Raw genomic sequence first — 14,194 nt, forward strand, 5'->3', positions numbered from 1 at the left:
CCCCGAGATACTTAAACTCCTCCACTTGAGGTAGGACCTCTCCCCCGACTCAGAGGTGGCAAGCCACCCTTTTCCGGTCGAGAACCATGGTCTCAGATTTGGAGGTGCTGATCCTCATCCCAGCCGCTTCACATTCGGCCGCGAACCTACCCAGCAAGAGCTGAAGGTCAGAGCTGGATGAAGCTAGGAGGACCACATCATCCGCAAAAAGCAGAGACGAGATTCTCCTGCCACCAAACTCGACACACTCCACACCACGGCTGCGTCTAGAAATTCTGTCCATAAAAGTGATGAACAGAACCGGTGACAAAGGGCAGCCCTGGCGGAGTCCAACCCTCACTGGGAACAGGTCCGACTTACTACCGGCTATGCGGACCAAACTCACGCTCCTCTGGTAAAGGGACTGAATGGCCCTTAACAGAAAGCCACCCACCCCATACTCCTGGAGCGTCCCCCACAGGGTGCCCCTGGGGACACGGTCATAAGCCTTCTCCAAATCCACAAAGCACATGTGGATTGGTTGGGCAAACTCCCATGCCCCCTCCATCACCCTTGCAAGGGTATAGAGCTGGTCCACAGTTCCACGGCCAGGACGAAAACCACATTGCTCCTCCTCTGAGATTCAACTATCGATCGGACCCTCCTCTCCAGTACCTTGGCGTAGACCTTTCCCGGGAGGCTGAGGAGTGTGATCCCCCTATAGTTGGAACACACCCTCAGGTCACCCTTCTTAAAGATGGGGACCACCACCCCGGTCTGCCACTCCCTAGGAACTGCCCCCGATGACCACGCAATGTTGTAGAGACGTGTCAACCATGACAGCCCTACAACATCCATAGCCTTGAGATACCCAGGATGAACCTCATCCGCCCCCGGGGCTCCGCCGCTGTGTAGTTGTTTGACTACCTCAGCAACTTCTGCCCCCGAGATCGGACAGTCCATCCCCAGGCCTCCCAGCTCTGGTTCTTCCTCGGAATGCGCATTGGTGGGATTGAGGAGCTCCTCAAAGTATTCCTTCCACCGTTCGACTATAGCCTCAGTTGACGTCAGCAGCTCCCCATCCCCACTGTAAACAGTGTGAGTGAGTTGCTGCCTTCTTCTCCTGAGGCGCCGGACAGTTTGCCAGAACCTCTTTGGAGCCGATCGATAGTCTTTCTCCATTTTCAGATTGTTTGTATACAAAAACACCAGAGATGGAAACTGCATCAACATGTCATCTCCATGCTGTTTTCTGCTCAGCTACTGAACCAAATTCATTCACTGTGCTGATTGAAATAACCTGATGTAGTTGGAGATGACTCGTTGCCACAAATCCGCATCTCTGCAAAATGCACAAATACATGTTACCAAATACATTTTGCTGTATTTTCACACTATGTACACCGTGTTCATCCACACCAACGCAAAGTTGCGCATGCAGTGGTCTACATATACAAACAGAAGAATTTACTGAATACAGTTTAGTCGAGACAAACGGCTATGATGCATCCTCTCTTCTGTTTCTATCTGGCCACAGCGCCTCGGCCACATCACAAGCAATGTGCTCAAATATTTACACCGTAAAAACACCAACTGATGCATAAAGTAAAACAGTCATTATTGGGTTATTGGAGTTTCTGTTCTGTTGAGGGCTGTGACTGAAGCAGGGGACATATCGCTTAGCCAATCCAGCCATGCTGCTTCCACAGCTTGGATAAGGGGTACTATATGGTGTGTGGATTTGGCTCCTATACTTTACATCTCCTCACAGAAAAACAAAATCTTAAAGAATTGGGGAATGGAGAATATGGAGGGAAATAACTAAATGTTGTGGGTGGGTGGTGAACCTGTCACAAACCAGAGCAGCCAGTGAGAACTGATGTTGTCCTGAATGGCATCAAACCCGAGCTGCTCTGGGCCATCTATCTGATCTAGTGGAATGAGTGTTGTGTAGGATGTCCAGAAATGTGGTCAGATGGGCAGTGTTGTAGGAGCCAAGGGTAGCGTGGTGATGGATGACACCATGGTGGAAACTGCTGCTCTAATTTCTTAATTGTAATTATGTGTGACAGGTTTTCTCTTTTGATGAGCTGGTATGGGCAACTGACTTTTCAGTTTTGAATGTTGAATATGTGTTTGTTGTGAAAACAAGATATTTCCTTCATGACTATTGTGTCAAATGCAACGATTTGTGTGTTTAGTATGTATGTCGATGTATTGGAGCCTATGGAATCGAATTGTCCAGTATGTATGTCGATGGTTTAGACAAGTGTGTTTTAAAACTGCAATGAAAGTGTAAGTCAGAGTTTGTGCTTGTAGTTTAGCAGAACTGGTTAAGGGTGTTAACATGTTGCAGTCATCGTGTCAGATGTACAAGTGTGTAAACAACTGAGGAAAAACTGTGAAGAGGGATGGGAAAGGTTACAGATGTGGTTCACTGAAAAAAAATTTCAATGATTATTTCTGATTATAATCGGTCACTCAGAGTTTTTCATGCAGGCTGAACATGAACCACCATGGGAGGGGCCAAAGGGGTCTGGTGCATTGTGAGTCGGGTGGTAGCCAAAGGCAGGGACGTTGGCGGTCTGGTCCTTAGCTAAAGCTGGCTCTTGGTACATGGAATGTCACCTTTTTTACTTATTTATTTTAATTACTGTTGTGTCACACATTTCTTGTTTTATTTATATAATCACATTTTGTTGGATATTTTACTATCCGTATTAATTCTTGTTATTATACATGTTACGTATTTTAATCCTTCCAGTGTTTCCTCTGTGGAGCGCTCTGCCTTGGGACCGGTGGTCGGTGGCAGCGGCTGGGGCGCTCCTTGGGTAATATACCAAGCCCCCACAATGCGGCTCTAAAATGGGTCTCAACCCAGAAGTACCACAAATTGCAGTTCCACCCTCATCCACTAGGGGCTGGTGTCAGAAGCGAGCAAATCCTCATTGACTCCCATGTTAAAAATACCAATTTCACAGCAGAAATAAACATGTTTACAGCCTGGTACCAAAACATGTTTTTGGTTTAAATGATCTAGTTTACACTCATGACAACCCTGAGGGGGGTGAATTTTTTTCCTCACTCTTCTGTTTAAGTGTATTAAAAGCCTAAAATTCTGTACAAGTAATGAGCATCACACCCACGTGACCACAGAGCTAGCTCCGTGGAAAGGCCTCAGTAGAGCCTCGGTCTGGCCTGGAAACTGTTCTGGGATTTTGAGTCTCTGTGTTTGTGTATTCTTTTTTGGATATTATTTGTGCAATTGTTGGACAAAATGACTTGCAGTGGCATTAATTGCACTAATAGAGCATCCAAGGAGTCTCCACTTCATTTTTTTCGGTAAGTAAAATTATATTTATGTATTTTAGGTCACTGCCGAGCTGAGCTTAGATTTTAACATGTACTGTTTAACCATGAAATTTAAACGTAATAGGGTTAATCCCAGTGTATTTAACATAATGTTGCACTTAAGAAAATGGGTTGCAATATAGCATGTTGGTGGAGCTGGGTTCTGACTATCGGCTTGTGGAGCTTTCGGGAGACCTCTGTTTTCCATCCGTTTCTCCCCTCCCCGCAGCCCGGCGCATCTCTGTCTGATCGCGGCTTCTGACTGCTGCGAAGGCTAGCTGCCGGCTTGTGGAGCTCTGGGAGGGAACCCTTTCCACCCGGTTCTCCCCAGTGGCAGCACTGCGCATCTCAGATCGCAGCGGCGCTTGTCTGCTGTGCGGCTGCCGGCTTGTGGAGGTCTCTGAGACCTCTGTGTTCCACCCGGTTTTACCCAGCGGTCAGCCCGGCGTACCTCTGACTCAGAAGTTCTGGTGTTGTGCACAGTTAACTCCGGTTGTAGCTAGGTTGCTACCTCCGTTAGCTTAGCTCCCACCTCCGCATTAGCTTTGGGTTAGCTTCAGGTTAGCTTGTAGCTAGTTCGACCAGGTGTCCTCAGTTGATCCCAGCCTTACAGCCCCGCCGTCAGCTCCTCCTCTATTCCCTTTTATGGAATTGTCTGGGCTTGACGGAACCTGTGACACGGTCAAAATGGCGGTGGTGGCCACCTCCCATTTTAGCACAAAAACGTGTTATTGGAGCCTATAGAGCTCCAGGAGGTGACGTCACTTCTCCCGGCATGCAACAGTTCAAATCGAAACGGCGCCATATTGGCAGGCAGAAGCCTGCAGCTGAACTATTTGTTATTGTCAGAAAACTCAAACGGGAAATATGGTAGATTCCTGTTGTGCCCCAGGATGCAGAACAGACGCGGGCGACATAAGGAATGAGCCGTCTACAGGATTCCCCAAGATCCGGAACACCTCAAACGTTGGATCATTGTAATAAAACGTGCTAGTGACCGGGCTAAAATGAAACTGTGGGATCTTGAGAGTAAAGGTTTTCGCTTATGCAGCGACCACTTCATATCAGGTACTTAAACCAACGTTTCCTCAACTGTGTAATGTATTTATTTTAAATGCTTTTATTACAATTCTTAGTGGGCTTCCTAAACTTATTTTGGCGGGGCTTTTTCTGTCTTATTACTCATAGCAACATGTAAACGTCACGTAAAACGTTGCCTCGTGAGTTCTGCGTGCTGCCGTTTACGTGTTTTATGATCACAGCAATTAACCGGCTAAGCTGTATTTAATTTTAAGCAATGGTTGATCAATTGTCAGATCACACATAAAAAGCACTTTGGATTGCTATTATCTGTCTCACCGAGACAGATCTCAGACAGATCCTGAGACGCTCCTGCCTGACATATTTATTTTATTCACGGAAATAATCAAACTAGTGATTTCTCTTGGCGTTCAGTTTATACATTCAAACAGCACAGCACTCTATTTAAACTACTTACGTGTAAATCTGTTAATTGTCCATCCATTTTCATCCGCTTATCTGGAGTCGGGTTGCGGGGGCAGTAGCGTCGAGAGGCCCAGACTTCCCTCTCCCCAGCCACCTGGGCCAGATCCTCCGGGGAAATCCCAAGGGGTTCCCTGGCCAGGTCCGGTAAGAAGTCCGCTCCGACAGCTTCTGGCATTTTTAAAGTGTCCCAGGGGCACGGTAAGGGTCGGAGATGTTTAGTCTATTTAATTTCTGACTACATAAAACGATTTCTTCGGTTTTAAAGTGTGAAGTAAACTCCGACAAAGTAAAATCCAAGCCGATCCCGTTCATGTTCATGTTTACGATACGTGTTTGTTTACCTTTTTTTCCTGCCAATATGGCGTCTACTAACAGAGTCACATGGGGTCCGGATCTCTATTGAAACCCATTGTCCATATATGTATGTCGATGGGTAATACCCAGGTAGTGGTGGGGGTTTCCACCCTCCCTCCTAGGGTGCCCTGTATTGGTGTCTTGGCTGCTGCCATGGATCTGCTGCTGTCGAGGCAGATGGCTCCCTTGATGGCGTGCCTTTCATCACCTGTCCAATCTGAGCTCAGCCTAGTGTTTACTGTGGTCTTTTAATGTTTGTGTGTGTGTGTGTGTGTGTGTGTGTGTGTGTGTGTGTGTGTGTGTGTGTGTGTGTGTGTGTGTGTGTGTGTGTGTGTGTGTGTGTGTGTGTGTGTGTGTGTGTGTGTGTGTGTGTGTGTGTGTGTGTGTGTGTGTGTGTGTGTGTGTGTGTGTGTGTGTGTGTGTGTGTGTGTGTGTGTGTGTGTGTGTGTGTGTGTGTGTGTGTGTGTGTGTGTGTGTGTGTGTGTGTGCGCGCGCGCGCGCGCGCCAGGGAATGGTTTGTGGATTGGGGGCTGAAACTGTCATAATTGTTTTAAGTGTGGGAAAGGGAGGGAATGTGGGTTATATGGGTCGTTAAACACTTTGTGTTGCTTGCTTTGCATGAAAAGTTCTATATAAATAAAGTTTGATTTGATTTTGACCTCTCTGGAGGCAAAGAACCGGAGTTGGAGGGTGAAGTCGAGAGCTTCCGTCTAGATATAGTTAGACTCCCCTCAATGCATGACTCTGGCTCTGGAACCAGTTTCCTTGAGAGGGGTTGGACTTTCCACCACTCTGGAGTTCCTCCCACTGAGAGGCGCTGAGCAGAGGTGGGCATACTAGTGTAGCAAGGTGGAGAAACGAGGGCCTGGACGGGATTCAGGGCAGCAGTAGCTCAGGTGGTAGAACAGGTCGCCCCATGATCCTAGGGCCATGGGTTCGAGTCCAGCTCCTGCCAGGGATATTCTGCAGTTGTGTCCTTGGGCAAGACACTTCATCCAACTTGCCTGTGTTGGTGGTGGTCAGAGAGGCCGACGGTGCCAAATGGCAGCCTCGCCTCTGTCAGACTGCCCCAGGGCGGCTGTGGCTACAAAGTAACTTACCATCACTGGCAGTGTGTGAATGTATGAGTGTGTGAAAGCGTCTTTTGAGTGTCCTGAAAAGCACTAAATAAGCTCAATGCATTACTATTGTAAAGAATGAGTCGTTTACATCTTACTTATGAACCATAAAATGTGAGATTCCATAGAAGTATGAAATATCAATCTGATGGATCTTTGACTATTTTAACCAGAAGATCAGAACTTTTTATTGCAGGGATTAAGGGACACTCCAAGGAAAGAGAGTCAGGTTTAAAATAGTTAAGAAATTTATTTCTACACAATTTAAACAAGACTAACTTAAACACTTTGTGTACTGATGGACTAAGGTGGAGTGAGACGTGACGAATCTGTGTGTGGGATGTTATTCAGAACCAGCGGATCCGGAGAAGCAGTTAGTTCTGAGTGGGAGTGAATGTTTCGCTCTAAACTTTAGTAGGAGATTTATAACACACATGAAACGCCATCTGTCAGTCTACGTACCCAGGGGAAGCCTCCGTTAGATCCAGAATGTCGAGGTCCTCAAGGACCCTCTTTGGTACCGAAACCGGTAGAAAAGCAGCGGTGCCGACCAAACTAGTCTTGGAATGCTTCCAGGTCATGACAGGCTACCACTGGCGTCTCCAAGACCCTGAAGGGGTTGTGAGGTTTAGCTTTTATTCTGAAGGAACCATTGTGGTCAGGTGTAACTTGCAACAGATTTTATCCAGCTTGTCTGAGGTTCTTTGGCTGAAGAGGAAGTCCAGATGGCCGGTCCCAGACTTCTCTAGAACACTTTCAACTAAAGAAAAGGTGGCGTGGGATAGATTTTATAATGGTCATATTTTGGTTTACTGGCGAATCAGAATTTGACATGCAAATGAGGGTTTACACAAACACCACAGAAAACCACGCCTAGCCAGAAATGAAGGTTCTGATTGGATCAGACAAAAGGAAATGTGTCGTGTGGCTTTTAACATTACGTGCCATTAGTGTCTAGTGCAAATGTCCGAGATTATAATAACTTGTAAAATACTGCTGATCACAGGATTATAATATCAGGTAGGGGTTGCATGACAATTTTTTTATAAAGTCGACAGTCAAGTAATGAAATCGAGTCGACTTCGACTAGTCATTGATGACGTCATACACCTGAAGCGGCACCGGGGAGGGGGGGGGGGGGGGAGGGGGGGTCAGTAGGTTCGCTGGAGTTTTTGACAATTAAAATTGCACCCACATTTTCAAAGTTAAACACATTTCTTTTAACAACGGTAGTTTCTGCTTCAGCCCTCTTCCCCCTCCCCCTGCGCAGCGGCCGCAAACTCACTGATGCGCCTGCAGCCTCTCAGAGTTCCTGCTGCTCTAAACATTAAAATAATTATTTCATTTTCTGTTCCTCACTTCTGATTACCTTCAATGGTGTCTGTTTGTTGCAACCACCAGGTACAAAAACTAACTTGTTTTTATTTGACTGTTTTTCTGTCCTGTCTGTTTATTATCTTCCTTCATCTCCTCTCAATCCTAAAGAAAAACTGCTACCTGCCTTCATATATATTCACCTTATGAGTTACCTTTGAACTGCAGTTCTAAAAGATCTACCGACCGCAAAAACAGCGGAGTGCACGCTGCTCGCCGGCCGCATCAGTGAGGTGAGTCACTGGAGGACAAAACAGGTGATGTGCCTCGCTCCGCAGCAGCGAAACGCATCAGGCACAAATAAAAGACAGAAAACATAAAAGGAAATGAGCCGACATGAACGATCGCGTGTTTAATTTGTTTTTGAGGTGGCGACACCTGATTTGATAATGTTACTGTGGCGGTGCTCAGGACGCAGATGTCTGGAGCGCGTCAACAATCAGCGCTTTGCATGCGCAAGCTGGTTAAGGTTAGGATGGGGTGAGGGGAAGGTTAAATTGCAAGAGGGAAAAGGTCACAGTTTGGTTAAATGTCCGTTTTACCGCCGGTGTCAGTACCGACGCTCTGGCACAGCGCGTCGCCTCCGCCTCCTGACGCGCAGGGGCTCGTCACCTGCTGCCTTTTCCGAGGACTGCATCTTGTCAGTCATTATCACGTGACAGCGACTAGTCGATGACGGGCATAAAAAGTCACTACAGAGCAGTGAAGTCGACTAGTCGACTAGTTCATACAACCCCTAATATCAAGTAATAACATTGTCATTTCACAGATTGATTGAATATTGGGCACATTATTACTGGTATTTAACAAAGTTGTTGATTATGTATTTATCAAAATAGTTCTTCGTCTTTGTTGTAACAAAGATGAAGCAGTTCAGATGAGCAGAGTGCATGAAAGACCTTGGCCAATATCTCATGTAGATTAGGCCTGTATCAGAGACTTTATGTCTCTGCTCAAGCAGACGCAGCAGATCATGACCTTTAGGTCAAAAACAGGACATTCATAATGCTACATTATCCTTCTATCCCCAGACTACCGGGTGAGAATCATGCTCACAAGCCAGTCAGCCAAAGGGACAGCCCCTTGGCCAAGTAGCCAGGGCGCATGATCAATCAGGATACAGTCATACTCACCCTGTCACACTTGTTGCCCCCCATCTTGGTGCCTGTACATTGGGGTTTACCTAACGTACAGGCACCAAGTTGTAGACATAGCCTCCCTCCACCAATGTGTGGTGGGGACGGGTACTGCCGGTGGTTTGTGCTTATGCACCATACTGCAGCTGAGATGACCCACCCTTTTGGGAGTCCTTGGAGGGGGTCCTGGAAAGCGCTCCTTCAAGTGACTCCCTCATTCTGCAGGGGGACTTTAGTGCTCATGTGGCACACGACAGTGAGACCTGGAGAGGTGTGGTTAATTTCTACTAAATAAGATGTTCTTTATTTCATTTAAGCTGCGACTGCATGTCTTGAACACTCTGGTGAAGAGAGGGGCAGAGCTGTCAGCTGACCACTACCCAGTGGTAAATCTGCTTCAATGGTGGGGAGAAAGCCTAAACGTACTGTGAGGGTCTGTTGGGAATGTCTGGCAGAATCTCCTGTCAGAATAAGCTTCAATTCCCACCTCCGACAGAATTTCAAACACGGTCCGAGGGATGAGGTGGACTTTGAGTTCAAGTGGGCCATGTTCCATTCTTCCACTGGTGAAGCGGCTGACCGGAGCTGCGGCTGCAGGGTTGTCGGTGGCTGTCATGGTGGCAACCCCCAAACCCGCTGGTGGACATTGGCAGTTAGGGATGCTGTCAAGCTGAAGAAAGAGTCCTATTGGGTCTTTTCTTCTGGCAGCCCAAGTGGAATGCAGCTCGGGTGGTCGTGGAGGCAAAAAGCCGTGCATGGAAGGAGTTTGGTGAGATCACGGAGCAAGTCTTCCGAATGGCTTCGAGGAGATTCTGTTCCACAATCCGGCATCTCGGGAGGGGAAAGCGGTGCGCTACCAAAACTGTTTACAGTGGTGATGGTGTGCTGCTGACCTCTACTCGGGACGTTGTAGATCGGTGGGTGGAATACTTTGAAGACCTCCTCAATCCCACCGGCACGTCTTCCAGTGAGGAAGCAGAGCCTGGGGACTTTGGGTTGGGTTCTCCAATCTCTGGGGCTGAAGTCACTGAGGTGATCAAAAAACTCAGTGGCAAGGCTTCGGGGGTGGATAAGATCTGCCCAGAGTTCCTTAGGGCTCTGGATGTTGTGGGGCTGTGTTGGCTGACGCGGCTCTGTGTCGCGTGGACATTGGGGCAGTTCCACTGGACTGGCAGACTGTGGTGGTGGTACCCCTATTTAAAAAGGGGGGACTGCAGGATGTGTTCCAACTGCAGGGGGATCACACTTCCGAGCCTCCCTGGTGAAGTCCATTCAGGGTTTCTGGAGAGGGGAGGAGGGTCAGGTGGATTGTCGACCTCAGATTCAGGAGGAGCAATGTGGTTTTCATCCTGGTCGTGGAACACTGGACCAGCTCTATACCCTTAGGGGGGCCCTGGAGGATGTGTGGGAGTTCACCCAATCTACAAGTGTTTTGTGGATTTGGAGAAGACGTTCGACCGCATCCCGTCAGAGCTTGGTCTTCACTGCCGGCAGAAAGTCGAGCTTGTTTCTGGTGACATTTGGACTCCAAAGCTGCCCTTTATCACCGATTCTGTTCATAAATTTTATGGACAGGATTTCTAGGTGCGGCCAAGGTGTGGAGGTAAGGCCGGATTAACCATGTGGGCAACTGGGCAATTGCCCAGGGCCCACAAACTCTAAAGGGCCCAGGGCAGCAAGGGCACGAGCAAAATACTGTATCTGTGATCTCCCGCTTTATATTAAACTAGGGTGACTGTACGTCCTGTTTTCCCCGGACATGTCCACTTTTCACTCTCTGTCCGGGCGTCCGGACTGGGGGTTCTTGTATTGATGAAAATTTCCGGCTTTTCATCTAGGAGCAGGGATCGATTTATGGGGGAGCTGGATATCCTACACATCCAGGGGAGCCGGAAAAAAAAGTTTTCTACCTACGTATATTACATCATTTATGGACTCTTTCGAGCAGAGTGCACAGAGAGCGGCACAGCGATGATCGTTGGTGCGCAGCGCTCCAGGCTGCTGCGTCCAGCGCACGGTCCATTCTCAAAGTGGCGCAACCAAAAAACTATAATTAGCACACGATCGTTCATGCCCACACATGTTCTCTACTTTCTGTCTTATTTGTGCCTGAAGCGCTCTGCTACTGCGGAGCTCCTCACCTGTGCTGTGGTAACTCCACCTCACTGACGCAGCATCGAAATGCGCACTCCGCTTTGCGGTCAGGAGATCCCTTTGATCTGCTCAGAAGTAAGTGATGAGGTGAAAAAGTAAGAATCCAGGCAGCAGATTTTCTGGAGAGTTTAGAGGAGATGCAGGAAGATGAGAGACAGACAGGACAGGAAAATAGTTAAATAAAAACAAGAAAACAAAGTAAAATGTAGGTAGATTTATCTCCACTACATGTTTTTACCTGTATAAAACAATAAGTTATACACATGTAATATTTATACATCTGATACAATTCGGATCACCTTCAGAACTCAGTCACACACCCAGGGCCGTTTCAAGACATTTTGGGGTCCAAGGCAAAATGACCCCCCTCCCCAGAAGCCTCTGTGTAATCTCTACCCTCTCCAGTAGTATTAGTTATACAGTGTTTATAAAAGTCCCTCAGACATTACTGACATGTTCTAATATTATCAGATGAAAAACTAAATTGTCAGACATGCTGTCTCATCTGCTGCTTTTCTAAACTTGCAAAAAGTAACAAAACCATTTGAAAGCCACTATTTGTGGATTCTCTGACAGTTTCCATGGAGTGTGTGACAACTTATTTTTCCATTGATCCTATCGTCTAATCTCACAGCTGAAACAAGCATCCTTAATAATCTGTGCATAGGAAGCGTACCGATGCTGTAGTAAAACAAAAGCTATAATAATTTATTATTAATAAAACCTTGTTGCAGCACTAAAGCAGAAAAATGAGATTTTGCAGTAAATATGCTAAATATTCACATATGAATTGTTTTAGAGCCCTTTTATTGGCAGAATCTGATATTAATTTAGTTCTTACAAAAAATGGGTCCCAACATGGTTTGTGTGGCGTTGCCATAGTGTGATGTCATAGGCACAGATCCCCTGTCCTCTTGTTTGGAAATAGAAACACGATCACCCTATATTCAACAAACTGTCCACCCGGGCTTTTGCGCTGCACAGAGACGCTTCGCTGCCGATGACTTTGAACGTCAGTTGAGAGTCAGTCTCATGCAGACTGACCAATGAAGAGAGGGCCTCAAGTTAAGACCCTCTCCTCATTGGTCAGTCCACACGAGGTGGGTCAAAGGTTACCCTGAGCGGGTTACGTGTTGTCAGGCATTCAAGTATTGAGTATATTTACTGCATATTATAGTAAAATATTCTGTATATTATGGTGATCCTTGGGTCGTGATGATGGGGCCCTTTAATATTATTGCCCAGGGTACAACAAAGTGTTAATCTGGCCCTGTGTGGAGGGGATCAGACAGTGATCTCCAGCTTTCGCTGGAGTGGTTCACAGCCGAGTGTGAAGCAGCTGGGATGAGAATCCGCTCCTCTAAATCCAAGACCATGGTCTTCAGTCGGAAAAGGGTAGAACGCCGTCTCCAGGTCAGGGATGAGGTCCTGCTCCAAGTGGAGGAGTTTAGGTATCTCGGGGTCTTGTTCACGAGTGAGGGAAACATGTAGCACGAGATTGATAGGCAGAATGGTGCTGCATCTGCAGTGATGCGGTCGTTGTACCGATTTGTTGGGTGATGAAAGAGCTGAGCCAAAAGGCAAAGCTCTCTATTTTTACTTTTTTTACCGTGTCCTGTCTGGCTGTGAAGCAAACAGAATTGATGTCTGAATGCTGGTGACAAGCCTTACAGATTTACTCTCAGGTGGAGCATCAAAGCAACTGCTTTTAATGTCACGCCTGATACTTAAAACTTTATTGTTATTGTTTTTGAATGCTTTGTAATTCCGACCAGACACGGAGACAGAGGTGCTCCACAAAAATAAACAATAATGAACAAGATTCTGCTTCTAGACCTGGAGAAAGAGAAAAAAAATGGGACAAAACATCAATACAACAACATCAAGCTATCACTGCGTCAACTTGATGAAGAAATATATAATCAACATTGTTTAACTGAACAATCACACGATAATAAATCACAGTTTATTAAGTGCCCACCAGACAAGTGTTGAACATGCCCAAGTCCATACTTATGAGAGCACCATGTGAGCACCTGTGTGTGTACAAAGCTCTCGACTTACCGGTCGATCTACGTTCCTACCCTCATCTATGGTCATGAGCTTTGGGTAGTGACCAAAAGAACAAAATCATGGATACAAGCGGCCAAAATGAGTTGTCTCCATGTGACAGGGTGAGTGTCACTGTATCCCAATTGATCATGCACCCTGGCTACTTGACAAAGGGGATGTCCCTTTGGTTGACTGGTTGGCGCGCATGACTCTCACCCGGGAGTCTGGGGATCGAATCCCCCCGGGCCCTCATTTCTCCACCTTGCCACATCCGCAGGGTGTCTGGGCTCTCCCTTAGAGATAGGGTGAGAAGCTCGGTCATCCGGGAGGGGCTCGAAGTAGACCCACTGCTCCTCCACATTGAGAGGAGCCAGTTGAGGTGGCTCAGGTATCTGGTCAGGATGGCTCCCTGGTGAGGTTTTCCAGTTATGTCCAACTGGGAGGAGACCAGACCCAGGACATGCTGGAGGGAATATGTCTCTTGGCTGGCCGGGGAACGCCTTGGGATTTTCCTGGAGGAGCTGACCCAAGTAGCTGGGGAGAGGGAAGCCTGGGCCTCCCTGCTTAGGCTGCTGCCCCCATGACCCGATTCCCTAGAAGCAGCTGAAAATGAATGGATGGATAATTAAAACCAGAAACCACCAAAGATTTAGAAGTTTTGACAAAAAGGGCATGTCATAAAATTATAAAATGAATGAATCATGAATCAAGTTACAAAAATATAAAAGAATAGAGAGATCGTTGAAAAGGCACATTAAAAAAAAGAAAAACCAAATGGTTTCAGTAAAAGCAGCTTAAAATAAAAGTGTCTCCAGCTGCTTTTTAACCCTTTAGGTTAGAGAGCACAAGGGCAAAGGCGTGGGAGTGTGCGAGGTGTGATCCTGCTTCCAGATTTCTCTCTGAGCGTGACTTCATCTAGCATCTGAATAAAATCGAGATGTTCTCATTTGAAGATCACATAAAACTGACCCGTTATAAAGATTTTCTTTTCCTCTGGGGAAGGTCAGCTTCAGAGTGAGCGTTTGGTCTGAAATCTAAAATGCTGTCAAAAATGAAAGGCATGAGCAAGAAGAACACAAGGTCCTTAAGGACATTTAACATTTTGTATGTCATTTAAAGATAAAAAACGAGAAAAAGATTGAGCGCAAACGTGTAGAGAATGGTTTCCGA

This window comes from Nothobranchius furzeri, chromosome 17 (assembly GCF_043380555.1).
Source record: "Nothobranchius furzeri strain GRZ-AD chromosome 17, NfurGRZ-RIMD1, whole genome shotgun sequence".
NCBI lineage: Eukaryota > Metazoa > Chordata > Actinopteri > Cyprinodontiformes > Nothobranchiidae > Nothobranchius > Nothobranchius furzeri.